Consider the following 12,733-nt stretch of genomic DNA (forward strand, 5'->3'; position numbering starts at 1 on the left):
AACCAAAAAAAGTGCCACTAAAGGCCCCTAGGCAATCAGCGACACAAAAAAATGTGCCTCTAAAAGTGCTGCCACTAAAGGCCTTTAGTGGCACTTTTTGGTTGTGCCGCTGCAACCTTTTTAGGTTTTAGTGACACTTTTTGATTATGCCACTATAGCACGTTTAGGTTTCAGTGGAACAATTTTTATGCCACTATTTAACTACTAAAATAAATATTATTTTTATGTTTGTAGCTACATTTTTAACACAAAAAGACTATAGTAATAAAGTTGGTACTAATTCTTAAAATTTTAAATAGAATATCAAATAATAATAAAACAATTAAGATAATAAATTAAAAACACAATGTCGCTACTTCAATTCAAACTTGTCTAACAACAATATTCTCAATATTTACAACACAGATGTCTTCAAAAAAAATAATAAGTTTAAATGTTGTGCTAGTACTCAAAACATAATGCCATCAAACTAAGCTAGCTAATTCTATTGTATCCTTCCTCCTATGTAGCTTGGTTAAAAGGGAAAACTCTATAAACATCTCTAAAATGACAAAAAAAAAAAATTAGGTTAAGAAAAAAAAAAGAAACATGATAACTTCACATCATCCATCTATGGGACGAAATCAAAACCTTTTCATTATGTATGGTACTAATGACATGTGCTTCATGGTATATTAGCATCCCTCCAAATGTTATGGTGACTAACAATCACATTAAAAGCAAGACAAAAGATATCAATACAAAAGATATACAAAAGATATAACGAATCAAGATTCTAACTTTTAAGTAAAACTTTTAATTAAATCTTATGTACTTACTTAGACCAAGTAGGGACTAGTATATAGATATGAGAAACAGGGGGAAAATGCTTCTGGAAGTTTGAAAAAAGTCAGCATGCACCAGTTTTAGGAATAGCTTGTACCGTTGCTATTCAATCTTTGATCAACTTAGAATCTTCCCCATATGCTAGCTTTAGTGTTTCCTCAACCATCTTATTGCTTCCCACATTGGAAGATATTCACTGAAGGAAAATATGATATAAACATTAGAACACAACATAAAATGCAAATAATTATAAATTTTGAAAAGATGGAGGCTATGAATTGTTTACTTGATTAAACAAATCATAAAATCATGTGGGAAATTTCACTGTAAATCACAATTGAAAATAAGACAATTGAAGCTTACATTGTTTGTCTCTCATGCCAAACATACTCCACATCCTACAACCAACCATACATACCCAATGATATTTTAACAAATTCAGATCTCCAAAACTGCCAAGATTGCTTCCAATAGTCTTAATGGCCTACTCAATGCATGTAAAAAGCTAAAGGTGTCATGATATAGATCATTGAGAAAAAATATGATATGTCCAAGTATCAAGAATTAAAGCATGACATGCATGAATTCAAGAATCACAAATGGTTTCAGATGTTATTGAAAATGAAAAATATTAACATAATATTTACTTTCTATAAAATTTATATAATTTGATTTCACCACGAGAAGGCAGTTTAGTTTCAATATGGGGTGGAAGAAAACTCGTCCAGTATCTCCACCTACAAGCTGAAAAAAATCATCATCATATAGGTTCATATTTAAAGACCATAAATTAAAATTTATGTGTCATCTTCTATAGCTCATTTAACCGATTAACATCTATTTGTGTCTAAACCAGAGACAAGAACAACATACATGGAGGACTAAAGGGACAAAAAGTAGGGTTTAATCACCTCATATTGAAACTAAACTACCTTCTTGAAGTGAACTCAAATTATTTCCAATTAATACATGATAATTGACAATGAAACTCTGAAAAAATTGAGTTTATGTATTTAACTGAAATGAAGAAAAGAATCATAAGCAACATAATTCAAACAAAGTCTCTCAGAAACATTGATGTGGAGGATGTCCAATTTATAAAACGAATTTTAAAGAATCAAATACATTGAGGTTCATGAAATAGAAATTTACCCGTCATCACTTGGTTAACTATAGGCGTTAAACTATAAGAATTAGGGTTCAGTGCCCACCAGTATTGCTAAATGCAAGGGTTACTAGAAGTAAGATATTGTTACCGATGCTCAGTGAAGTAGCTCGAAATCGTCAATGGCAGCTGGGGATTTCAACTCAGAAAGAAATAATGGCGGTTAAATATTAGGGATTTGAAAGAGAGACAGGGTAGCGGAAGAGAGTTAGGTTTCAGATGATGGGAAATGGTTGGAAGATACGCACCTGAAGAACCAAAACAAAAACTTTTTGAAACAAGAAATGATAATCCATGTAATTTCAGTTCATAAATGCTAATACATTTAACTGAAAGGAAATGTACCTTGTTGAAAATGGGTAGTAGGGTCGTTCCAACACACCAGTTCATCCTATTGATGAAAAGAAGTAGATCACAATGATGCAATTAGTAAAAACTAGAAAATACATGAACATAAACAAGTTACGTTTCTTAACTGTAAAGGGGAGGGATCCAACTACAAGCCCTATGGTTGAGAGAAGCTATCGGAAGTACTCGCCAATTATTCTTACGAATGAATCACAAGCGAGTAGAGATCGATGAGAATTTGGGAAAGGAACTAGGCCATGGAACGAAGATTAAGGTATATAACTGAGACCAATCATTTTTTTTTTTTTTAAAGTTTTGGGTGGGTGAAATGATCTACTAAATTAGGGGGAAACAAGAGCAGGCAACTTGAATTTAGAATTTCCAAGGAAATAGTAGCAGGCTATTAGATTTTTGATGTATAGTGGCATAAAACATTTGTAGTATTGTGACATCTCTAATTTCACGGTCTTTTTAAAACTTTTTGTTTATTCTTATTTAAAACATTTGTTATTGCGGAACTGGTACCAAAATAGCTTTGACATGGTGTAGTATCAAAATTAATTCATTTTAGAAGATTTTATATTTTAAAAGCCTGAAATTTCATAAGTGATACAAGAAACATAAGCACAAATGGAGTGTAACGTCCTGAATTTTCAACGCAAAATTTTCATTTTTATTTATTTAAAATGTTCATTTACATCAGAGTATTTATTACATTTTGTGGAAACATGATTGCGAATGCACATATGTAAAGTCGAACCTTTCCCTTCTTAAGAACCAATGAAGCTCATGAAAAACAATTAAAAAACAACTACGTAAGCGGTAGGCTTAGTGAGTCCCCCCAATATTCCATATACCATAATACTTATACATACATACAAATAATGGCTTTCGTACTTTAATTGTTCTGCCATAAAATCTATGTGGGTGTATATGCTCCCATACTTATTTTCTTCTGCCATCAACCCTAACTACACAGACGCGGGTCTATAGGCTCCTTTACATTATTCGTTCCACCATAAACCCTCACTAACTTTTAAGCATACCAACAATTATGCACATAGATACTACACACTCGGCTTTACATGCACATAGAAAGTACACTATGGGTTCAACTCTACTGGATACTATATCCTAACATGCATGGATATATACTGGAATACATAATATAGTGAGATGAACTCACCTAGACAGTTAGTTGGAAGATTAACAACTATCCAAACAATCCTACTGACGAGCAACAAGCCTAACGAATATTAACTTATAATACTATAATTTATTAGATCCTAAGGGAATCTGGTAATGTAGGCTAGACCTATCACTAATCCCAATGAATACTGATAGTTTTATCAAGTAAGGATCAGCTAGGCAGGACAGTTAGGTGGCAGGATGATTTTGGCATATAGCTTTTCTAAAATCCGACAACCAAGCCAACATGACCATTCTAGACATCTCTCCCGTTAGTAGATCAATCAGTATATTAACTTGAAATTATTGATAAATCTTATTTATAGGTTAGTAATAATGACTTATGACTATAAATATAAGATACACTGAAAACAAAATAGTGTAGCTTAACTTACAGAGATTTCGTAGACAAATTCTGGAAATTGCACTGGCAGATGTCCGACCTGATAGCTACTAGTTGTTGGGCTCTGTAGGGCCTCAAATATTCACCGAACTCTCCTAAATACCAAGGAGGATTATAACTTAGAACTTTGAGAGATAGGGTTAGAGGGTGTGAGGGAGATAATGAGGGTTGTTTCCGTTTTATAGGCCGTTCTTGGGGTGTACAACATGCAAAAGTGGTGCACATCGTGCATTTTAAGGTAACATCTTCCCAACCACTTTGTGCCACATGTCAAGCTCTCTGTGGTCCGCGTTTTCACCTTCTAGAACAAAGAGATAGACCAACGTTTATAAATTACAATCTAAATCAAATAGATGAAATAAGGAGGGCATATTTGCTTCAAGGACCTTGTAAACGAAGGGGTCATACATTCTCTTCAAATAAAATAGGTACAAAAGAAATACGTTTTGTTGTTAAGTATTTTGACGACTATGATTGGTTAGAGTATAACATAAAAGAGAACAAAGCTGTGACATCCACAATTTAACGACCCTTTTACTTTTTGTTTATGCTTATTTAAAATGAAGGCATTTTAGAAGATTTTATATTTTAAAATCCTGGTATGTCATAACTGATACAAGAAACATAAGCATAAACAGAGACTTACAAAGTCTCAATATACTAACGATCTATATCTCCTTCAATCTCCCAGTAGACAATTACATTATCTATCAGTATCTTTGTATCGCTACCTGTGATACAAGGAAACTGAGTGTGTCAAGCTGGGAAACCTCTTGAGTGCATAGAGTTTTCAACCCATAATTTTATTAATCTTTAATTATATATATATATTCTTTGGCATTCAAATAGCCCAACTACCCTATGTGAGAATAATAAAAATCGATAGATTCTACAAAATAGGTACAAAAGAAATACGTTTTGTTGTTAAGTATTTTGACTACCTATGATTGGTTTGAGTATAACATAAAAGAGAACAAAGTTGTGACATCCACAATTTAACAGCCTTTTTAAAACTTTTTGTTTATGCTTATTTAAAATATTTGTTATTGAGAAATTGATCCCAAAATATCATTGATATTATGTAATATCAAAATGAAGGCATTTTAGAAGATTTTATATTTTAAAATCATGGTATGTTATAACTGATACAAGAAACATAAGCACAAATGGAGACTTACAAAGTCTTAATATACTAACAATCTACATCTCCTTGAATCTCTCAATAGATAATTACATTATCTATCAGTATCTTTGTATCGCTACCTGTGATACATAGAAATTCAGTGGGTCAGGTTGGGAAACCTGGTGAGTACATAGCGTTTTCAACCCATAATATTATAATCATTAACTATATATATATACATATATATATATATATATATATATATATATATATATATATATATTCTTCAGCATTCTAATACCCCAAATTCCCCATGTGAGAACAATAAATATCGATAGATTCTATAATAATGAAGTGAATTAAAGACAAGAACAATATTGATAGAAAATGTGCCAAATGATTAGATTAAAACAACTCTAGAAGAGTTCTCAAAGATGGAACTTTTATGTGAGAGCATACAAAAATGGCGTAACCCTAATAGGTTACATGCATGCTATATATAGACAAAAGTACATAGGGTTTCCTAACATTGACATGCCCATTTCGGAATTATTCATTTGACACAACACATAATAAATCCTAACAATTTCCCCCTTTGTGTCAAATTCAGATGGAGTGTCTTCATTGTCTTCGCTGCGTGTCAAAAAGTTTTGGCATTATCTTCAGAAGTGTGTTTCGGACACACAAGTACCATCTAATCATATTTGAAAAGCATTTGAGGTTAGCAGCAGAGTTTGTTTTGCATGCTTCAGCCATAGAAAGAATTATCTTCAAAGCAACTGATGAGTAAATGTGTTTGTCTCACAGAAAGAACATACATTTATGAACTACTTCTCCTTCCTTTCTGTTGTAAACGATGCTCCAATTGTCTTTTCGGATTACAGTCAACTTTAATTTCTGAATGTCCTTTTGTTGCTCTTCCGGCTTCAAAATGGGCCTTTTTTTAGAACTGGTGCGATATGAACATCCATCTGTGCAATTTCAAGAATGTAGCAAATGATCATCCTTTTCAAATGTGCAACAGTAGGCTCATACTTCTTTTCATATTTCGTAACAATGTAGAACAAGGAGGTCCAGTCATATGGGTTCATAAATGGCAAGTCTGCCAAAGTGAACTCAGATACAATGTGATTAGATCCTCTAAATCCCTTGAACTGTATGTTAGATATCAAAGACTTCTCAGTCTTCTCAAAACGACGAAAGAGAAATGCCCTTGGTGTGATGGGAAAATCAAATTGACATTCCACATCATTGTTCAAATCAAATGAGATCGAGGGCTCTATCCACTAGATGCTTGGGTCGTCAATTGCCTCTTTTTGAATGCGCTCCATTGTCCAACTTGGAAATAACGATTTATGAGTTTCGAGCACAATCTTTGCATTTTTAGCCTCAACTTCTTTAGCTTCTAATTTCTTCCGAAGAGCCTTGAGATCATCTAGCTCTTTGTCTTTTTTTTCCATGGCAACCCTTTTGGATTCGGTCATCGTTGGATTATCCTTAACGTCATCTTCCAAGATACCTTTTCCTTTGTCTTTGTCATTACCTGAACCAGAAGCTACATTATCCTTCTGATAAGTTGTGGGCTTTGGCTGTTGTTCCTTGTCCCCCTTGTTTCATAGAAGCTCCGCTTCCTAAAACACCGATAATTTGATTTAGCATTGAGAACACCATCTGTAGTTTTTCAGAGAGGGACTATCGAATAGTGATAGTGAAGAATGAATCACGAGTCTCAACGATTCTCTGTAAGTAGTCATTGACTTTAGAAATGCACCCTTTGGTTAAAGAATGCTCTTCTTCAAGGTTGACGTTAGTCTGGGTGACATTTTTCAACTTTTTAGAAAGGACCTTGGACTTTTGAGTTTTCTCAGTTAACTCATCCCTAATCTTGTTTCCAGTTGTGAAGTCTTCCTGTAGCTTTTCAATCTTTGAAATAATGCCAGAAGTGAGTTCAACGTTTTCCACCTTGATGTCCGAATGAATAAGTGAGAAAGCCTCCTTCTCAACTTTCAAGGAGTTACAAAACCCTTCGATTACCTTGTTCTTGTCGATAGTGTTTTTATCCGAAGAGGTTCGGAAATCAGTCATGAAATCCTATACCTCTTGATGTAGTTTTTCGACTTTTTCGGTCACTTTGGGAATCTTCTTTTCGGATGCTTGAATGACTTTAGAGGTTTATTTAAGTACTTTGGCATTTTCAACAGTTAACAATTCAACCGTAGCCATGTGGGTTGTTAGCAGATTCTCCCATTTTGTAGGCGAGAAGGTGTTTGAGTTCTCAAGGATTGTGTTAAGCTTGGTGTTCAACTGTTTGAACTGACCCTTGGTCATCAGAGCGTCATCATCGTCACTGTTGATGTTAGTTGTAAAGGGGCTAAAGATAAAATAATAAATAGGCTCCTAATCATCTCCAAATAAGATCTCCTCTTCCTCATTGAAAGGAGAAGCAGGAGATGTACCTTGATCCGAAGTCACACCGATGTGTACATTTCCCCCCGCATCAGATGCGTTGACAGGAAGTCTGAATCCCTAGTTGCCTTCGAAACAGACTTGACAATCGAAACTTCCGGTGGTGTAGACATTGATGATGTGGTAGGAGTTGGGGAATCAGTAAAGATTGTGGAGGTTAAAGGGATGGAGATATGAGGAAGAGAAATTCCAACAAAACTCATTAGTGGTAAAGGTGGGATATATGAAATCGGAATTGTAGAAGTGATAGGTGAGGTTGGTGGAGTAACAGGTGGTGGTGGTGGAGTACTGGTAAGGTTTAGAAAGGGTTCTTGAAGGATAGTGTCAAAGATATCAAAAGTTGGAATAGAGGAAGTGGGTGGAGAAGATACCTTCAGAAAGTTTTCTGTAGGGATGGGTTCTGAAGTTGCAGTAGTATCTTCCTCCTCATTTCGGATTGTATCATCCTCTCAAACTTTCGTAAAATTTCTTGATTCCTATTCTTCTTGAATGACCGGAGATGGAGATCTTGGTTTCTTTTCTTGCTTCTTCATTTTCTTTGGAGCTTTAACATTTTCAGAAGGACCATCTTATTCCTTTCTTTTTCCTCCTCTCTTTGGTTTGTTTCCATCATCAATCAATTTCCTTAGGTCAGCTGCACTGGACGAATGCCAGATTTTGGTAACTTTTGATACTCCCTCACAATTGCATTGTCAGAGGAATCTTAAACAACATTTCCTCTAGAATTGAACCAATAAAGGTGAAGTTTCCAGGACCAGACATCATGAATGTAGACGTCTGGAGAGTGGGAATTTCTACCATTATGGAATCTATCATCAATGGAACTTTGAAGTGGCCTAGGGCACGATTGACGAAGATTGACCAAAATCTGACACATGATATTTTAGTGCGTCGAGTGGTGGAGACGATGCTTTGAATGAGTTAAGTCCACAAAATAGAACCATAGTCAAGATTGACATTGTGGTATAGCCCATAAATGAGAGTGTAGAACAATTTGCTAGAAGTATCTAACCCAGCAACCCTCTCCGAGAAACTCTTGAATAACTGTGTGAACAACCCATTCCATATTGGAGGAAAAAAGGGTTTCCTGAACTTTGATAACAGTGAGATGTGTCCAGTGTAGCTCATCTGATAGAACATTTGAATTAGTTCATTGGTTGAAATCGACTGTGGATCCACATAAATTTCAGGTAAAGTAAGCCCTAGAAGTTTGCTGAAATGGGGCTTTGTGATTGAGGTCTTGTGATAAGCAACGTCGAAGTGTATGACATCATATGCTTTACTTTGGATAGCAGACGAGTATGCCTTTGAGAGACTAACCAGGGGAACAGATTCTGCCATGGTTAACGCCTGAGCCAGTGGCGAGAACTTAACGCATTTGATCATCAACCTGAGTACTTTATTGTAGTGTGATGAATTGAGATCGATGATCAAGTTTTGGCCTTGCTTCATGGTGAGTATGACGACAGAGCCTGATTGGTCGGCAAAAGAAATGTTTTTAGAGGAACCTGCTATTGAAGCGTTGAAGAAGACGATGAACAATGGAAAGAGAGCATTTTTTTCTTGGAGGGTTTTGAGAATTGTGTTTGCAGTGAGAGAAAGTGAACCGTTCAAAAAACCTTTTATATAGTATGTGATGAATGGAGAGAGAAAACCGTCGTTCCACATTCATGTACCTCATAAACTTAGCTTGTAAAATCGTGCCAGCTCATCAACGTGTGTCAGACATCGTTGTAAAAGACACGCATGTTTCAGGGAATTCAACAGTCACACCTAATTTGAATTTTCATCTCTAAGATACCGTCGTTTCAGAATTGACACATTCGGAATCATCAAACAATCATCCAACTTTAAGACCATGGCCTGTTCTTAGAATTAAAGTAACCAATTGGAATTAGAACCAGACTTTGAAAAATCACAAGGATTTTTGTGCAAGAGTGTGCCAAAGATAAAGAAATTAAGCAAATCCAATTTTAGGTATTCTGTGATGTCAAATAAGATTGACATGAAAATTAGATGTATCCCGGGCAACGATCTCTTCCTTCTGAGTCAAGAGAGACTCTAAAGTACTTGTGTGGTATCCCGTTGAATTACAATCATCAGGTTATTGAGAAATAATGGAAGTCTTCTTTTAGTAAGGCTTATTGGGTGGCTTAAGCTTCAACTAGATTCCGAAACTTGACATAAGTCCGAAGATCTGAAAGAAGTACTTGTTTGACCGGTGTAGCCACAATAACAAGTAGGATTTGGATTTTCTTTAAGTGACTGAATATCAAGGAAATCTCAAAGAAAAAAATTAAAAACCAGATCTTTTGGGAAGAAATGACTTGGGTTAAGAACATCTCATTAAGATCACACAAAAAGAAAATTTGAGATTTCAAACTTGTAACAGTACTAGCAAAAAAAGGTTTTATTCGTCAAGTCCTTGGTTAAATTTTCTAGAACAAAAAAATGTTCACCATCAATTCAGAAATGGGATTCGGATTTTGGGTTTCACTTGAAATCATGGTGATAACGATTTCAAGATCATAAACCTAGATGTTGTGTAACATAAACCTCATTGGTAATATATGAGAGTCTCAAGGGTTATATTGATGAATACGAAAATGATGGAGAATATATAGATTGGTTATGAAGAAGATATAGTACCTCTGCTATATATAAATGACTAAGAAGTCAACTCTTAACTCAATGTGAGAAGAGTAAGGTAACTCAATGGCTTATGTGATTTAATATCCTAATTGGGAAGAAACGATTGGAATGAATTTTTCATTAAGGCTTCGAACATAGAGTCTAAGAGGCTTGGAACAACATGAAACAATATGCTTCTAGGGATGCTTAGCTAGTACACAGTTTCAGAATCATACCTGCCCCTCTGTGCTGAATTTAGGTAACAGAAAATAATAACATGAGAAAAGAACGTTAATTCCTTGAAAATAACATGTTTTTGGTGTTTTGATTTTTAAAAGGAAAATACAAAAAAAATATAAAGTAATTTTTGAATTTTCTAAAGAAAATGAAATTGAAATAAAGAAAAATATTTTTGAGATTTTTTATTTTCCAAAAAAAAAAAACAAAAATAAAGTAAAACATTTTTGAGATTTTTGAAAAAAATGAAAATAGAAATAAAGAAAAATATTTTTGATTTTTTGAAAAAAAATGAAAACACAAATAAAGAAAATTTTCAAAGATCAATGAATTCAAAAACATAAATGACCGGTTACTTCCGAACCATTCTGAAGCTTAGAATCAGTCGGAAGAGACTTAATATACAAATGGTATACAATATTCCGTAACAAGAATGAACAATGACTTCCGAAGCATTCCGAAGCTCGGAACCACTTGGAAGGTGAACAATGAGTTCCTGCAATTATGAAGTTGGTTTCGGAACTGAGTCGACTTCAATCATTCCTAGCCCTTGTAAAATCCAATTAAAGGATGCTTCATGTAGGGCCTTTATGAAGATATCACCCAAATGATCTGAGGATCTAAAAAAGTGAACTCTGGCGTTCCCATCCTCAACATGATCGTTTATGAAGTGGTATCTCGGTGCTATATGCTTTGTCTTTGAGTGTTGCACTAGATTGTGGCATATTCTTATAGCACTTTTGGATTAACAGTATAGAGGGAGTCGCTTCATATTAATTCCTTAATCTCTAAGCTAGTTCTGAATCCACACTACTTGTGAAGTACATGATGTTGTTGTTATATATTCAGCTTCATCTGTAGATAATGATACACATGTCTGCTTCTTAGATTGCCAAATAACAAGCTTGCCATCTAGAAATGACATCCCCCAGAAGTGCTTTTACGATCAGGGCCATATCCACCTAAGTCAGCATCGGAGTATGATTGCACGAAGAATCCTGAATTCGATGGATACCATATACCAAGAGAAGTAGTCTCCTTCAGATACCGAAAGATGTTTTTAACTGCCAACAAATGAGGTTCTCGAGGATTGGCTTGAAATCGAGCATAGTAACACACAATAAACATAATGTCAGGTCGACTAGAAGTGAAGTACAACAGAGACCCAATCATTTGAAGCTACAAAGTGATATATGATGCTGGTTTATCAAGAGAAGGAATGAGTTTCATTTCGAACGTCGTTGGAACTTTGACTTTAGAATCACCCACCATTCCGAATTTTGCCAATAAGGTCTTTGTGAAGTCTTCTTGATTCATGAATATCCCTTCTAAACACTGTCTTATGTTTAAGCCAAGGAAAAAGTTAATTTTACCCATAAAACTCATTTCAAATTCAGTTTCCATTAGTTTTTGGAATTTAACTATTAAGCTGGGATTAGTAGATCCGAAAATAATGTCATCAACGTAAATCTGAACAATCATTAAATGGTTACCCTCCTTCTTACGAAAGAATGTAAGATCAAAAATACCTTGTTTAAATTTAGATTGCTTAAGGAAACGAGACAGAGTTTCATACCATGCCCTCAGAGCTTTTTTAAGACCATATATTGCTTTATCCAGAAAATAACAATGATTCGGAAATTTCTCGTTCACAAAACCTGGTGGTTGCTCAACATAGACAGTTTCTTCGAGTTCTCCATTCAGAGAAGCACACTTCACATCCATTTGATATACATCAAAGTTATTGTGAGCTGCATAGGCAAGAAAAATACAAACTGATTCCAGTCTAGCCACCGATACGAACGTCTCTTCATAGTCGATTCCTTCTTCTTGATAGTAACCTTTAACTACCAACCTTGCCTTGTTGTGAATTACGTTTCCCTCTTTATCCATCTTATTCTGGAACACCCATTTCAAACCAACGACATATTCATCACTCGAAGTGGGAAACAATCTCCATACTTTATTTCACTTGAATTCATTGAGTTCTTTCTGCATATCTTGAACCCAATCTGCATTATCAAGAGCAATTTTTTTAGGCTCAATTTTATAAATGAAAGAATTAAACATGCAAAATTCCAGTTTAGAAAATAATGCAGTTTGTTTCGGTTTCTGTTGAGCATGTATAAGAACTCTTGAAGATGATTCTCCTATCACTTGAGATCGTGGATGATCTCCAGTCCATTTAGTTATTGGAGGATAGTTCTGATCAGAGGTTGGATCAATTTTATGAAAGACCCCAACTTTCGTATTTATGAAAGACCCAAACTTTCATACTATTTCAACATTATTCTTAAGTTACTTCCTCAAAACATACTACATGCATATTTATAAAACAATATTTTAT

The 12,733-nt window shown here is 34.7% G+C and overlaps 1 long non-coding RNA gene across 1 annotated transcript; it reads right to left on the reverse strand.

Moving 5' to 3' along the window:
• Positions 1–357: 357 nt before the first annotated feature.
• Positions 358–2,641, reverse strand: LOC145006101 (uncharacterized). Its single transcript, XR_013662792.1, has 5 exons — positions 2,467–2,641; positions 2,336–2,381; positions 819–2,238; positions 631–701; positions 358–541 (listed from the first exon to the last, which is right to left on the reverse strand). It is a non-coding gene; the product is annotated as an uncharacterized LOC145006101 (long non-coding RNA).
• Between the last annotated feature and the right edge of the window lie 10,092 nt (positions 2,642–12,733).

This window comes from Lactuca saligna, chromosome 7 (genome assembly GCF_052625555.1).
Source record: "Lactuca saligna cultivar CGN05327 chromosome 7, ASM5262555v1, whole genome shotgun sequence".
In the NCBI taxonomy this organism is placed as follows: Eukaryota; Viridiplantae; Streptophyta; class Magnoliopsida; order Asterales; family Asteraceae; genus Lactuca; species Lactuca saligna.